The sequence below is a fragment of the Lagenorhynchus albirostris genome, chromosome 13 (genome assembly GCF_949774975.1).
Source record: "Lagenorhynchus albirostris chromosome 13, mLagAlb1.1, whole genome shotgun sequence".
NCBI lineage: Eukaryota > Metazoa > Chordata > Mammalia > Artiodactyla > Delphinidae > Lagenorhynchus > Lagenorhynchus albirostris.
The window spans coordinates 11,085,976-11,101,385 of NC_083107.1; positions in this window are offsets into that span (position 1 = coordinate 11,085,976).

The following is a 15,410-nucleotide window of genomic DNA, read 5'->3' on the forward strand; positions in this document are numbered from 1 at the left end:
GGTACATCCATAAGATGGAAAAAACAGCAACAAGTCCAAGATGGTGTTTTTCAAGGCTGTTTAACACTGTGGAAACTTGGTTATGCTCTAATGTTAAGTGGAAAGCTATAGTTACACACAATTATATACACAATGAATACCGAAACTACAATAAATCATACATATATGTGTATAAACATATAGCTGGAAAGAAATATAACAAAATGTCAAGAGTGGCTATCTCTGCATGGTGAGATTGGAGTTCACTTCTATTTTCTCCTATGTTCCTTCATTATTTTCTATACGTTGTCTTTCGAATTTAAAAAAGCTATTGAAATTTCCACCGAAAGTGACAAGAAAAACATTTTCCATCGTTAACAGTGCAAGTTTGGAATAAGAGAAAATTTTCTACATAGCGCTTCAGTTAGATACTGCCCTGGTCTGCCTCGGCCCTGCAGAGATGGGCTTGACCTGCGGCGCCGGCCTCTTGTCCCTGTTTCCAAGAAGGAAGCAGACGGGGCTCAGGCCGGGCACCAAAGGATGGGGAGCAACGCTTGAAACTGACAACAAAGCGTCTCAGTACGTCTGACTTAAAGCATCCAGTGTTTTCTGTGTCTTTCAGGATGTTTTTGATGCTGTAATGAGATGCAGGAGAAGGTTATATAATTGTTTACATTGGGGGCTTTTTTTTTTTTTTTAAGAAAGGTGTCAGGTATAAGCCACAGGATACGTGAAGGTGCTGAAGACACTCATGGACCCCAGCGTGGAGCGTGACCATGGCCACAGCTTCCCTGTCCCACGACAGCTCTGACCAAGGGGCAGTTCCACCTGGAGCGCTGTGCGGTGGGCGGGAAGGGGTGCTTTCCAAGGCTGTACCGGCTGCAACGGAGAAGAGGCCACGTGGATGGGCGACCCCCCGGAGGCAGCCAGCAGGACTGGCCAGTGCGAGTTCCCTGCTTGGGACGGAAGCAGCACTGAAGGCCAGTCTCTGATGTGGCTGCACGTGACCCTGCGTAATCACCCACATGCCTCTGGGCATCTCCCATCTGGCTTCCTTCACTCCCCCTGCAAGTGTTTAGATCATAAAATTTGCTTCTCCAATATAGGCCAGAAAACTTGGTTTCAGAATCCTGCACACTCCAAACATCCTGACAACACCCGTGCTCCCGATGAGGTGGCCATCACCCCCCGGAAGGATGTTTCACATCCGCACTCCCCAGCCTCTGGAACAGAGGACGTGGCTCCGTGTGGCCAGCCTAGGAATCGGCCCCCAATATACAGGGGAGCCCACGGGCAGGGGTAGCCTTCCAGCTGGCCTGGCGCTCAGGTCTACGGAGTCGGCCAGGCCACCGAGGTGCAGGGGGCCTGAAGGAGGGGCCCTCGGGACTTCTGCCGCCGCCAGGACAAGGTGACATACGCCCTAGAGCTCTTCTCCTCTGTGGGCTGCATCTCTAATCACTGTCCTTCCTAACTTGAGGATTTGAGACAATGACATGAGATCATGGTGAAGGCTTGGTACCTATGATAAAATGGTGAAAATCCTATGTAAATGCAAGTTATTTTGATTTTTTTTTGAAAAAGCTTTTTTTAAGGCAAAGTAACAATAAGCCTAAAGATGTAGTCATTAATGATTTCAGGTAAGAGTTTCTGCTTCAGGCTGAGGAAGCGGGATGGAGAAGAAGGAAGGACGGGCGCTCAGAGCAGGGCTGGGGGCGGAGCAGGGGGCGGGGCGGAGGGCAGGGAGAGACTGGGGTCAGCCAATGACAGCTACGGGGGAGGGCAGAGGAGGGCAGGGCCTGCAAGGACAACTCTGGGGAGCTGGGCAGGGAGGACACAGGGGTGTGGGGAGCAGAGGTAGAGGCCCAAGGGTCGCTGGGCGTGCAAGTCTTGGGGACGGAGGAGATGATAGTAGGCCCTCACCAGGGACCTGGAAGGACTTCAGGTGCTCGGTTTGGGACTGGAGCGTCTCCGGATGCCACGCTCCGGGAGGCTGGTAGGGGCGCTGAGCTACAAGATGCTGCCCAAGGCTTTCCTTCCTAAAGCAGATGTGAGCAGAGGCACACTCGGCCGTACCACTAATGTGCACTGTGCAGGCAACGATTTTCACATCGAGTTTGAGAGCAGGAAGGACCCCTGGACCAGCATTTCCCAATATTTCTCCTCATCACCACCATCACCACACAAAGAGGGTTTTGTGGTCAAAAGTCGAGGGAAATGCTCACTGAACACCCTGAGGGGTCCTCTTCCTGCAGGTATTTGCACGGCCTGTAATATGCTAACAAGTTTCGTAAGAGAAAAGATGGGGCTTCCCTGGTGGCACAGTGGTTGAAAATCTGCCTGCCAGTGCAGGGGACACGGGTTCGAGCCCTGGTCCGGGAGGATCCCACATGCTGCGGAGCAACTGGACCCGTGAGCCACAACTACTGAGGCTGGAGCCTGTGCTCCGCAACAAGGGAGGCCGCGATAGTGAGAGGCCCGCGCAGCGCGATGAAGAGTGGCCCCCGCTTGCCACAACTAGAGAAAGCCCTCGCACAGAAACGAAGACCCAACACAGCCAAAATAAATAAATAAATTAATAAACTCCTACCCCCAACATCTTCTTAAAAAAAAAAAAAAAGAGAAAAGATGGAAAAGTCATTGTTTTCCAGGTGCACTTGACCAAGGAGAGACACCTACAAGCATCTGGAACACCTTTCACTGTTGCTCATTTAAAAGAAGAAGGAGAAGCTAAGGAGGTTGAAGGACTTAGCTGAGGCCATTTGACCAGTTCACCATGGATTCAGAAGCTACCCCTTCCCTTGTTTACTCCCTCAGGTATATCTGGCCCAGGTCTCCGCTCCACTCAGGTAACCTGCTTACGTTGAATTCCACCGTCTTCCCTTCATGCAACCTCCCTCCCTATCACCCCAGAAGCAATACTATGAAGGCGAATTTCGTAGAACCTTAAACCATGTGTCCCACTGCTAAAGATACACATTGATCATGTGCTGCTTGGAATTACACTGCAGCTCACTTAAGCATGGATGTATGTGATGGTTCCATCCATTAGGAGCCAACAGAACAAGAGTATGTAACCGAAAAGGTGGGCTTTTAAAACCAGATGGAGGGAGGGAGACGCAAGAGGGAAGAGATATGGGAACATATGTATATATATAACTGATTCACTTTGTTATAAAGCAGAAACTAACACACCATTGTAAAGCAATTATACTCCAATAAAGATGTAAAAAAAACAGATGGAATCCCGGCTCACTCCCTCCTCAGGAGGCCCTCTGTCACTCACCCTCAATGGCTCACAGTAGGAACAGAGCAAAGAGACACCCCCTCATCGTGTCCAGGACCAAGGGCAAGCCCCGAAAGAGAGTGATTTGTCTAGCAGCCAGCCTCACAGGAAGGCTGGCGGGTGTGAGCTTTTTTAAAAACCTTGTCTGGGTATAATTAAAGTACCATATAGCCTGGCCTCTCCCCATCTCTCCTTTCTTGTATCTGGACCAGAAAACAAAAGGAATCATGATCTTTCCTTGTTGGACAGAAATAAACTGCTGAGCTCCTTGTTGCTTTCATGGTGGCCCTCGGACTCAGGATTGCCAGCCACTGAGATGCAGAGCACAGGAGGAGAGAGGAAAGGCTCAGTGGGGCTGCTGGACTAAGGTCAAGGATGCAAAAATGAGAAGAGGAAAGTCAGGGCCTAAAAGAGCTCACAGCCCAAGGTGCTGGGGTGCGGCCTCTGCCGTCAGAGCTACCCGCCCAATGTGCCCACCCCCAGGCCCCCCCAGTGGAGACCCCAAAGGCCGAGACTAGGATGCCTGGAGGAGGCCACCCAGCTGGTCTCCTTCAGCCACAGACAGTCTTATCCCACCTGTGTCCCAGTGTGTGGTACAAATGTATTCCCTATGTGGACCCTTGCAGAGGATGCTCTCCGGCCTCTCTGGGATTGGATTAAGTGCCCTTCCTCAGTATCACCATGATTAGAAATCTTGTTCTGTGGGTTTGCATGCGTGAGAGCTGCCGGAGCCTCTGCTCCCCATATGCCCGGGGCTTACACGTTAATAGGTAGTCGGCGTCATTCTCACCAAACGTTTGCCATGTGCCAGGCACTGTTTAAAACACAACTGAGCACTAGCATAGACGTGGGGTGTAGGCACTATGATTAATCCCCATTTTAGAGATGAAGAAACTGAGTCAGAGAGAGTTGATATTACTTGCCCAGGTCAGACAGGTATGGTCAGGCTCCAAACCCTGGCAGTTCGGTTACCAAGGCTGTGTTCTTAACCACTTGTCATTCTGACTCTCAAGGAATGTGTGTGGAATCACTGATGGTCGAGGCCATCAATCAAGGTTCTTTAGAAACCGACTTCATGCAAAATATTACACTAGACGTGTTGCCCCAGAGTCAAGACAGGAAAGTAGGAAAGAAAGAAAGAAGAGTGGTGCTGGTCAGTTCCCACACGGTGATGGCTAGTGTGATCCCATCTGTGCAACGACTGTGCAGACATCAGCTGGTACCAGTGAGCAGGGGGGTGGTCAGCACGAGCATGGCCAGTGCTTGTCTCTGGGGCTGGATCTCAACCAAAATGGACGTCCTTCCTTGCATTTTCCTGTTTGAATGGTTTTCATTTACAGTGAGTATTATTTGCTTTTACAGAGATCTTTCGAAAAGTTCACGGTTTAATCCCTGCCCTTGGTGTTCACCATCTGATTGGGGCAATCTACTATAAACTAATAAAAAGGAAGATGTAATGCACCCCAATGTTCACAGCAGCACTATTTACAATAGCCAAGATGTGGAAGCAACATAAGTGTCCATCGGCAGAGGAATGGATAAAGAAAATGTGGTACATGTATACAATGGAATACTACTCAGCCATGAAAAAGAATGAAATAATGCTATTTGTAGCAACATAGATGGACCTAGAAATTATCATACTAAGTGAAGTAAGTCAGACAAAGACAAATATTATATGGTATCATTTATATGTGGAATCTGAAATATGATACAAATGAACTTATTTAAGAAACAGAAAAAGACTCACAGACGTAGAAAACAAATTTATGGTCACCAAAGGGGAAAATGGGGAGGGAGGAAAAAATTAGGAGTTTGGGATTAACATATACACAATACTATATATAAAATAAACAATGAGGACCTACTGTAGAGCACAGGGAACTATATTCAATATCCTGTAATAAGCCATAATGGAAAAGCTGAAAAAGAATACGTGTATATGTGTAACTGAATCACTTTGCTGTACACCTGAAACTAACACAATCTAAACCAACTATACTTCAATTAAAAAAAACAAAAAAGGAAGACGTAGAACACCCGCCCTGACCAGTGGGGGAGGAAGCCCTGTGGCCAGCGGCCTGGGGAGGATTCATGGCGCAGGGAAGGCCTGTCCCAGAGCTGAGTGAGAGCAGTGCCCAGAGATGGGATCTAGGTACGATGAGTTCAGGAGAGCACGAGGTGTTTCTAGAAGGTGTGTTCCACAGAAGGTTGGTTCTGCTGTGGTTGTTTTTGTTGAATTAAAAATGTTCGAAATGATGCAAAAGAGCACATCACTCTCCATTTCTTTTCTCGGCCACTAGGAAACAGCACACCACACGCCAGGATGTTACCCTGCAAGGTCAGGTGAAGGGCGAGGCGGGCCCAGCTCAGCCGTGGGAGAAGCGGGGCCCACACGGCTCCCCGCCCCCCCCTCCCCGAACCAAAACACCGCAGAGGAGGTTTTGGGAATGAAAACCACAGGTGAGTCAGCACAGGGGAACCATGTGGAGAGTCTTCATTCCACTCTTAAGACTTGAAAAGAACTTTCCAGGGAAAAGGAAGCCTCCCCCCACCCCCCACCAAGTGAGGTGGCAGCAGGCTCAGGTCACATGGGTCCTAACACAGTTCTCCTGCCTCCTGCCACCCCCTGCCCGGGTTGACAAGGTCAAGTGAAACTCTCCTCCTGGCCTGAGCGGCCTAAGGACTCTACTGCCACGCCACGAGGGATCTTAGTTCCCCGAGCAGGGATCGAACCCGGGCCCCCTGCAGTGGAAGCAGAGAGTCCTAACCGCTGCACTGCCAGGGAAGTCCCCAGAGGGCTCTTCTAACTCCCGGTCCCCTGCACGCGCGCCCCTGTGGAGGCGGGGCAGTGACCCCAGAATGACGGGGCAGCCACCATGCCATCTGTCTTTGCTGGTTTAATAAAGAAGTTTGTGGGCGCATCGGACTCAATTCCCTAATAGTAAAAAAACACCCTTCAAAGTTTTCAAGGAAAAGTCCATGTCTAGGGATGGGAGGGAAGGGGGCAAACTGAGAGGGAATTTTGCCCCAGAGGAGTGAGTCAGAAATACACCCACCCCGTCCCTGAACGCGCTAAACCCTCATCACAGCTGATGACTCCGGGTGCTTGCGTGTCTGGCACTGAGCTAGGCTCTGAGACAGTGATCTCCTTCCGTGCTCAGTGACCTCGTACCGTGGCTTCTACTATTCCCCCCTTTTACCGACAAAGAGCCTGAGTGCCCGTGGTCACCCGGCAGGTAAACGGCAGAGCTAGAATTTGAGCACAGGCCAGGCTGACTCCAAATCCTAGGCTCTTGGCCACCCCATCGCCCTGAAATGTGGCAGCAGACTGCCTCATCCTAGTCAAGTCAACACGGGAACCGGCCAGACGCCCAGGATCAACACAGAGCCAAGTCCAAGCTGGAGTGGCAGCTCACCAAAGGGTCCTGGCCCTCCAGTCACCAGCGGTGTGGCAAGACATCAACAGAGCCCCTCAAGACTTTGTTAAGTACAAAGTCGAGCGTGTCTACAACTCCTGTGATGCAACAGCAACTTAGGCTGGAGAGAGAGAGCGGAGGAGAGGGAGAAAGGGAGGCGAGGATGGGCAGACACTGTCTCCCAGAGTCTGGACCCAACCGTAACGTGCCCTCTGCACGCTGACGAGTTGCCGTCGGCAGGCTGGCAGGTTTAGCAGAAGCGACTGGCGTGTGCAGGAAATGCCTTGCGTCCCTCAGCCCGCTCGGCTGGGCATTCAGGGCCCCCACCTGTGCTCTTGGCTCCCTGTGACTCTGCCGTTGCCTGGAGCCCTGCCGGCAGCAGCCATCCTGCAGCTCCAGCCACCTTTGGTGGCCCAGGGCCGTCCTATGTTCACCCTGAGCGTCACAGCCTGCTTTCTGTTGCTGGGGGTTCCCGGCTCCACACGCCTGGGTGAAGGAGGGCAGAGGGCAGATCTCATTGCTCAAGGAGCAGGCACTTCCCTGAGACACAAGCTCTTAACCCAGACCCATGGGTCCAAGCTGTCAGGCCGGCTGTGCAGACGCACTGCCTCTTCAATGGGAGCTGGTCCGGCGCTTGCCTTGGGTTCTCAGAGAGGCCACCCTGGTTAGGTGGGTGAGTCCGGGAGGAGAGGCAGAGATGCCTTAAGGAATAACCCTCCTCCAGCTCCTCAGTCAGGCTCTGACAGATCCAGGACAGCACCAGCCAGAACAAAAAAATGAGCATCAGGGACTTCCCTGGCGGTCCAGTGGTTAAGACTCTGTGCTTCCAATGCAGGGGGTGTGGGTTCGATCCCTGGTCAGGGAACTAAAATCCCATATGCCACGTGGTGTGACCAAAAAATTAAAAAAACATTTTTTTTTTAAATGAGCATCAGATTCTCGGCAGCTAGGAGCCTGGTGTTTCCAGCATTGAGTCAAGGTAGAGCAGCCTTCCCAGACGCACAAGGCCCACTCTGGAAGGGGACTCACCAAGGGCAACTCGACCCTCTGCTGGACCTGCTACATACTCTCTCTCCCTTTATTCTTATACAACTGTTTTCTTTTTATGTACTTATTAAATATTCAAGTAATAGATAAGTCCTCACTCATGCAAACGTTACAGAAGTCTACAGAGATGCGCTAGGGCATGTGCACACCCACAGTCGTGCTGTCCTCTTATTCCAGGTATTCTGGGAAGGGACAAGCTGACCCCGAGAGCCCAGCTGCCTGCAGCAGCAATATTCCGCAAGTACCAGGAGGCAGAAGCAGGCGAGAGCCTGCACAAGGCACCCTGAGGATGCCAGGGAAGGCCTGACGGCAGAGGCAGCGGGCGCTGAGGACACACCCAGGCCCAGGTCCCTGAACCGCCCAGGCCTGGCCGCATTGCAGAATCTCAGCCTCCATCACCCACTTAGCGTCTTAGGAATTCATTATCCGATTGCTCCAGGCAGAATCCAGGAGCCTGGAGGAGGCTGCAGGCAATGTGCGGAGGCCTGCAGAGCGAGGGAAGTAGCATTTGACGCCAAACATCAGGAGAACCCTCAGAGGATGGATTTTGATGTTTTAACATTGACAACAGCTCTGACTGCATCTGAAGTTACCAGTCCTCTGATAGAAGGACTTGGCTGTGATAAGTTTATCAATAGCAAGTGATGAAACTGCTTCAAGAGAACCTCTGCATTCAGGACAGTCATATCAATCTGGTAGCTTGATTAAAAAAAAAAAATCAAGGTATGTGAGAATAAGGCAAAGCACTGATGAAAACAAAGGAAGCTTATCATGAAAAAGCGTCGGAAAAAATTGGGGAAAAGAATCAAAAGCATCTAAGACTCCTCTAACATTCTTTGAGTTTGGATTGGTCTAGATTCTTTTCCTCGCATTGTGGACAATGTCTTCCAAATTGCTCCGCTGAAGCGTAAAGGAAAGTTTTGTAAACTTGAACCTTGATTAAGAAAAATTGCCGATGATAAAGCCCATGATGATGAAGGAAATTAGACAATAGTGATGAGAAGAATAAGGAATTACAGCTATTAGGACTGGAAGGCTATAGAGAAAGCTTGAGGTTTTCAGAAGATGTGTTTTCATCATGTCAGAGTCAACGGAAATTTTTAGTGTAGGATTGGTTTTGTGTTTTCTGAGATATCTCATATGGCAAGGAAAGTACATATTATATATAGTATATGATGCCATGTTTTCAAGAATATCTGAAATTTCTGGGGAAAAAAAGGGTAAAAAATTAGATTCTCTCTAAGTCCCTTCAGGGCTGAGTTAAAGGTAAATGCTTCCAGTTAGAGCTCAAACATTCCCCCAGGGGCCTTGGCCTCGAGGATGCCACGGAGACACCGGGATGGGCAGTCAGGGCGCACTGCTGCGGTCAGAGCGCTTCCAGAGGGCAAGTCCTCCCCCCTCGCATCTCACCCGCCCCGAATACTACTCGAGTCTTACTGAGTCCACCTCAGAAGTATTCTCCTAGAAGACTGTGATCTGGTCATCCACAAAATCCAAGAGTCCGTTGAAGTGAAAGAGGCAGGGCTGGCTTTGTAAGACCACTTGAGTCAGCTGACGCACCTCAAAAGACGAACAAGTAATTCACCCACCAATTTCAAAACCCACTCCAAGGCATCAGGGCCTGTGTTTCCCTCCCACGCCCTCTTTCATTCCTGGCAGTGGTTGTGCACCTCTACCCCAAGCTGCTCCCCCTGAGTCACCCTCTGCCACGAGCCCCTGCTCAGTCTGGGTAGGTAACCAATTTGGACCAAGGAGGCGGAGCTTCCAGAGAGCCCGGGGCCCCAGGGTGTCCCGCCCCACGGTCTTCCTGATTGAGGCCTTGGGGAGCTCTGTGCTCCTGCCTGTTAGAGCCAAGGTTGAGAACATTCTTCTCTCCATCAAGGCTCCATCCAGGTCTTCCTCCAAGGCCTGCTGTACTGACTTAGCGCGACTAGTGTATCGCGTTGCCCAGCAACATGGGGATCATGACCTCCGGGACTAGAACTCCCTCCCCAGGAGCCAGACCCAGAGCTCGGTGCTTTACTTGGGGAGCAGACACAAAAGGATGGTTTCCAACTACCATAGGAAGCACCTGAGGGCCCCAGGCATAGCTAGCATCCCAGCCCACGCCGGCCTGACATCCAAGCCAGACCCTCCCACCACAGAACCTATATCGCCAGCCAGTTCTCAGCCAATAATGAATTATTTCATTCCTTCTGAAAAACAAGAGAGAAAGACCATCAAAACCCAGGGAGCTGCCTTTTTCACTGAATCCACAGTTTCCAAAACACGGCCTCAGGGGACTCACTTTTTTTTTTTTTGCGGTACTCGGGCCTCTCACTGCTGTGGCCTCTCCCGTTGCGGAGCACAGGCTCCGGACGCGCAGGCTCGGCGGCCATGGCTCACGGGCCCAGCCGCTCCGCGGCATGTGGGATCCTCCCGGACCGGGGCACGAACCCGTGTCCCCTGCATCGGCAGGCGGACTCTCAACCACTGCGCCACCAGGGAAGCCCCAGGGGACTCACTTTTAAAATTTAACTTAGAAGATTACTCGCGGGATAGATAGGTGGTGAAGGGCACGGGGTGGGGGGGGAGAGAAGTGTGCTACAACGAGGTCAAAGCAACATTCCCTCCTCGCAGGGCTATTTGGTGGAAATATGTCTGACTGGCCAGCCATGTCACCAAGCACGCTGCCACCAATTGGCCGGGAGAGGGTAATCGTCCATCTCCAACGGTTTACTTTGCTGGTAGCTATTCAAGCACACTCAGAGCCCAGGTGGATGCACAGGACCGTCCTTTACTTCACATCAGGCCATACGTTCCAACCCTTACAGAACCCACAGGGACGGGGGCGTTGGAAGCAGTCATTGCCCACCCCAAGCCAGGCTCCTGTGGTCACCCTCTCGTGGGCGCTGGGGGGGGGGAGCTCTTCTTTTGTTCCCCGTGGCCCCTTCCCCTACTTTGGTGTGGTCGGGTGGGGAGATTGAGGCCCTCACTGTGGTCTAGCTTCAGGGTAGAGTAACCACAAGACAATCAGGCTGCAAAATTAAACTCACCAGAGCAGGGTTGCTCTGTGCTTTTATGCTAAAAGAGCCTCTTTGTAGTATCGCGTCATATTTCAAAAATGTCCTCTTGTGTGTGTTGGGGTGTGGGAGGGTAGATACATACATATAGGTCCCAGGAAGGAATGGGGAAGGGGAGAGGAGTCATCCCCATTGCATTTATCACATTCTGTGTAAATTTTCAAAATCCATTTGTGGTTAATAGGAGATGCTGCATTCTACCTGCACAGGTAAACCTAGGTAGTTATTTCAAAAATGGTAGCCCCGGGACTTCCCTGGCGGTCCAGTGGTTAAGACTCCACCCTTCCAAGGCAGGGGACGCAGGTTCGATCCCTGGTTGGGGAACTAAGATCCCACGTGGCCTGTGGCACGGCCCCCAAAAAAATTTTTTTAATTAAAAAACCATTTCTTAAAATGGTAACCCCGTCTCCATCCCCACCAAGGTAATATTTTCCACTGAGTCAATAATGCAAAACAAGCCCATTTTTCCATGAGGTGAACAACACAGCAGGTTAGAAACACACCATCCGTGGATTTTGCTCCTAACAAAAGCACCTTGTAAAAAGGAGCATTTTAAATGAGACCCAGGACACAAATACCCTTAAAAGTTGCAACACTGAGAAAGAGAAGGTGTCTGCACAAAACAGCATGTTCCACGATTCCCCTGAACCCTAGGACGAACGGCTCTCAGGCCAGAGTCTGTCATGGACTCACGGAGTAACCCCGCCCCTGCCCCGCACCTGGTCCAGCCCTGTCAGCTCTGGGCTGCAGCCCTTGCCCGCCAGGAAAGTGGATCCATGCCTCAAACGAACTCCCCTGGGAGAACCAACTTCTACCAGAGCCCCCGCCATCTGGACAGCCTCAGAAACTTAAGCTCAAGGACCGAGAGTATAGCCAGGTCCCCTCAGTTTTATTTTCCTTACAGGTGATTTTTGTTAATGTTCGGTAAATGGTTTTAGACAAAGAAGAACCACTTTCAGAGGTTCGTAGAACGGAACCCTGTTTCAACTTTGGGCCCGAGGAAATGCAAAAGGAGACCGATTCTAGATCGCTATAGCCCCTATCCTCCTGCCGCCACCCTCCTAAAGATAAAAGGATGGTCTCGGTGATGAGGACCCCACAACTGAAGCCCCCATGGATTTCTCCCATCTGGAGTAATGATACTTACAAAGCAGGTTTTTCTGGTAGGACATTGAAAGGACACGGAGTCATCCTTTATCCTTATTTCCAACTTTTGGGTAACGTTTTTCAGTTTTTTCCACATAAGTTTTCTTTCTCTCATTTGTCTCCACATCTCCAGGAGGTAGATAAAGGAGGTAAGCTTTCCATTTTGGCCCTTAGGGGGAAACGAAGGCCCACAGTGATAAAAAGAAGTTATGCGCAACCTTGGCGTGAATTGCAGACAAAGCTAGATCTGGGGCAGAACGGGGGCGCCTCCAGGGGGCACCCACCCCAGAGAAGAGGGACGTGTAGAATACTGGGGAGCCTCGACCTCTGCATTGCTGCACACGGCAGCTCTGCTAAGACCTTCCATCTCCTAACTGATGGAAGATGGAAGGACTCACACCTCCTCACTCCCAGCCCGGCGCCCCTGCCCCACAAGCAAACCACAAGATCTGGTTTGGGACCCCAGAAGGTGGTGGAGGAGGTGTCCTGGCAGAGCGCACCCCCATCTCAATTACGGCCCTGGCAGGGCCCAGCCAGGGCTCACAGCTGGGTCACGTTCTTCATGTTTTTTTGTTTTTGTTTGGTTTTTTATTGACATATAGTTGATTTACAATGTTGTGTTAGTTGCAGGTGTACAGCAAAGTGATTCAGTTATATATCTATTCTTTTTCAGATCCTTTTCCATTATAGGTTATTACAAGATATTGCGTATAGTTCCCTGTGCTATACAGTATGTGCTTGTTGATTATCTATTTTATATATAATAGTGTGCATATGTCAACCCCAATGTCCCAATTTATCCCTCCTCCCCTCCTTTCGCCTTTGGTAACCATATGTTTGTTTTCTATGTTTGTGAGTCTGTTTCTGTTTTGTAAACATGTTCATTTATATCATTTTTTAAAAATTAGGTTCCACGTATGAGTGATACCATATGATATGTCTTTCTCTTTCTGACTTACTTCACTTAGTATGACCATCTCTAGGTCCACCCACATTGCTACAGATGGCATTATTTCATTCTTTTTTATGGCTGAGTAATATTCCATTGTATATATGTACCACATCTTCTTTATCCATTCCTCTGTCAGTGGACACTTAGGTTGCTTCCATGTCTTGGCTGCTGTAAGCAGTGCTGCCATGAATATTGGGGTCCATGTATCTTTCCAAATTAGAGTTTTGTCTGGATATATGCCCAGGAGTGGGCTTGCTGAATCACATGGTAGCTCTACTTTTAGTTTTTTAAGCAGCCTCCATACTGTTCTCCATAGCGGTTGCTCCAGTTTACATTCCCACCAACAGTGTAGGAGAGTACATTCTTCATGTTTTTAAAGACAATTTATTAAAAGAAAACAGGAAGTGAGTGAGCAGAGGAAAATGGCTGGTCTTGAATTGACAGTAATGTTCTCTCCCCACCTTTTGAACAGTCCTCTATGAGAAATATATGCTAAAACATAGAAATACGGGGGAAAAGTGGTTTATGTCTTTTACACATATTCTGCAACATTGACATTTTGTAGCTTTGGGTTTATATAACTAGCACTTTTTATCTCCTCTATCAAAGCATCCTTTTCAAAATATTAGAAACGTGGCTCTCATACCCTCATATATATACTAAGCACATTTATTCAACCCGTTAATGAGGGAATCAACGGGACAGGAAAGCTGCTTCTCAGAGCATTTGAAGAGCAGAGATGTAGAGTCAGTTGGAAAGAAAATGCTGAGATAAGTTAAGTGTCTTAGTCTGTTCAGCTGCTATAACAAAATACCATAGACTAAGGAGGTTATAAACAACAAAAATTTATTTCTTCCAGTTCTGGAAGCTGGGAAGTCCAAAATGATGACACCAGCGGATACAGTGTCTGGTGAGGGCCCCATCCTGATTCATAGACAGCTGTCTTCTCACTTTGTCTCACATGGCAGAAGGGGTGAGGGAGCTCTCTGGGGTCTCTTTTATAAGAGCACAAATCTTCATCTCCATGACCTAATCACCTCCTAAAGGCCTCGCATCCTAATACCCTCATCTTGGGGGTTAGGATTTCAACGTGAATTCGCAGGGGACACAAACTCAGTTCATTGCACTAAATTACATACAAAACTGGTTAATATTCTATGGTACAATAAAACTGTAACATCGGAGTTTTATTGTAAGTTTTAGGTTTTTTCTTCAAAAAACTAAAAACAGAGCTACCATATGACCCTTCAATCCTACTCCTGGGCGTATATCCAAACAAAACTGTAATTCGAAAAGATACTCCACCCAAATGTTCATAGCAGCACTATTTACAATAGCCGAGACATGGAAGCAACCTAAGTGTCCATCGGCAGATGAATGGATAAAGATGTGGTACATATATACAATGGAATATTACTCAGCCATAAAGATGAATGAAATAATGCCATTTGCAGCAATATGGATGGACCTAGAGATTATCATACTAAGTGAAGTAAGCCAGAAAGACAAATACCACACGAGATCACTTATATGTGGAATCTAAAATAGGACACAAATGAACTTATCTACGAAACAGAAACAGACTCAACAGATACAGAGAACAGACTTGCAGGTGCCAAGGAGGTAAGCGGGTCAGGGAGGGATGGGTTGGGAGTTTGGGGTTAGCAGATGCAAACTATTATATACAGAATGGATAAACAACAGGGTCCGACTGTATAGCACAGGGAACTATATTCAGTATCCTGTGATAAACCATAATGGAAAAGAAAAATGAATAAATAAATACCCTTTCTCCATTTATTCCTTCCTTTACACCCCTGAGGCCCCCCCTCTAGTCTATGTCTTTACCATACCACGTGGAGATTACCACAATAGTACGCAATGTCTTCCCAGTCCAGACCCCCCAATACCTCTAACAAATTAATTCATCCAGCAAACACTTACTGAGCAGCTTCCAAATGCCAGAATTGTTCAAAGTTCTGGTGATAATCAGAAAATAAGACAAAGTTCTTTGCTCTCACATATTTCCTTAAGAGCAGGGAGACAAGCAATTCACAAGAATAATGTCAAGTGGTGATAAGTAAAACAGAAACAGGCAGGGTTAGTTAAGGAATAAAAGAATGACAGAGGGTTATTTTATTGCAAATGCTCACAAAATTTCTTAGATAACAGCTGGTTTCTTATCCTCATCACCGCAAAAGCAGATGAAATCCTTCTGTAAACTCAGGAGAACTAGAAATTTATTTTAAATACTTGGGCAAGTCCCTGGAATAGAAATGTTTCATTAAAAGTTCTCCTGTGTTTTGGTATTTTAATAAAGACCCCATGATATGAAGCTTATTTCTTGGTTATTAAAAAAAAAAAGAATGATGGAGACAGAGCTATTATTTTATAGAGAGTTCCTCCCACTCTGTGGTAAGGGACCTGAAGGGGACGAAAGAGCTAGCCATGCAGATATCAGAAGGCAAGTGTTCCAGGTAGAGAAAACAGCTGGTGCAAAGGCCCTGGGGCGGGTGTGTGCT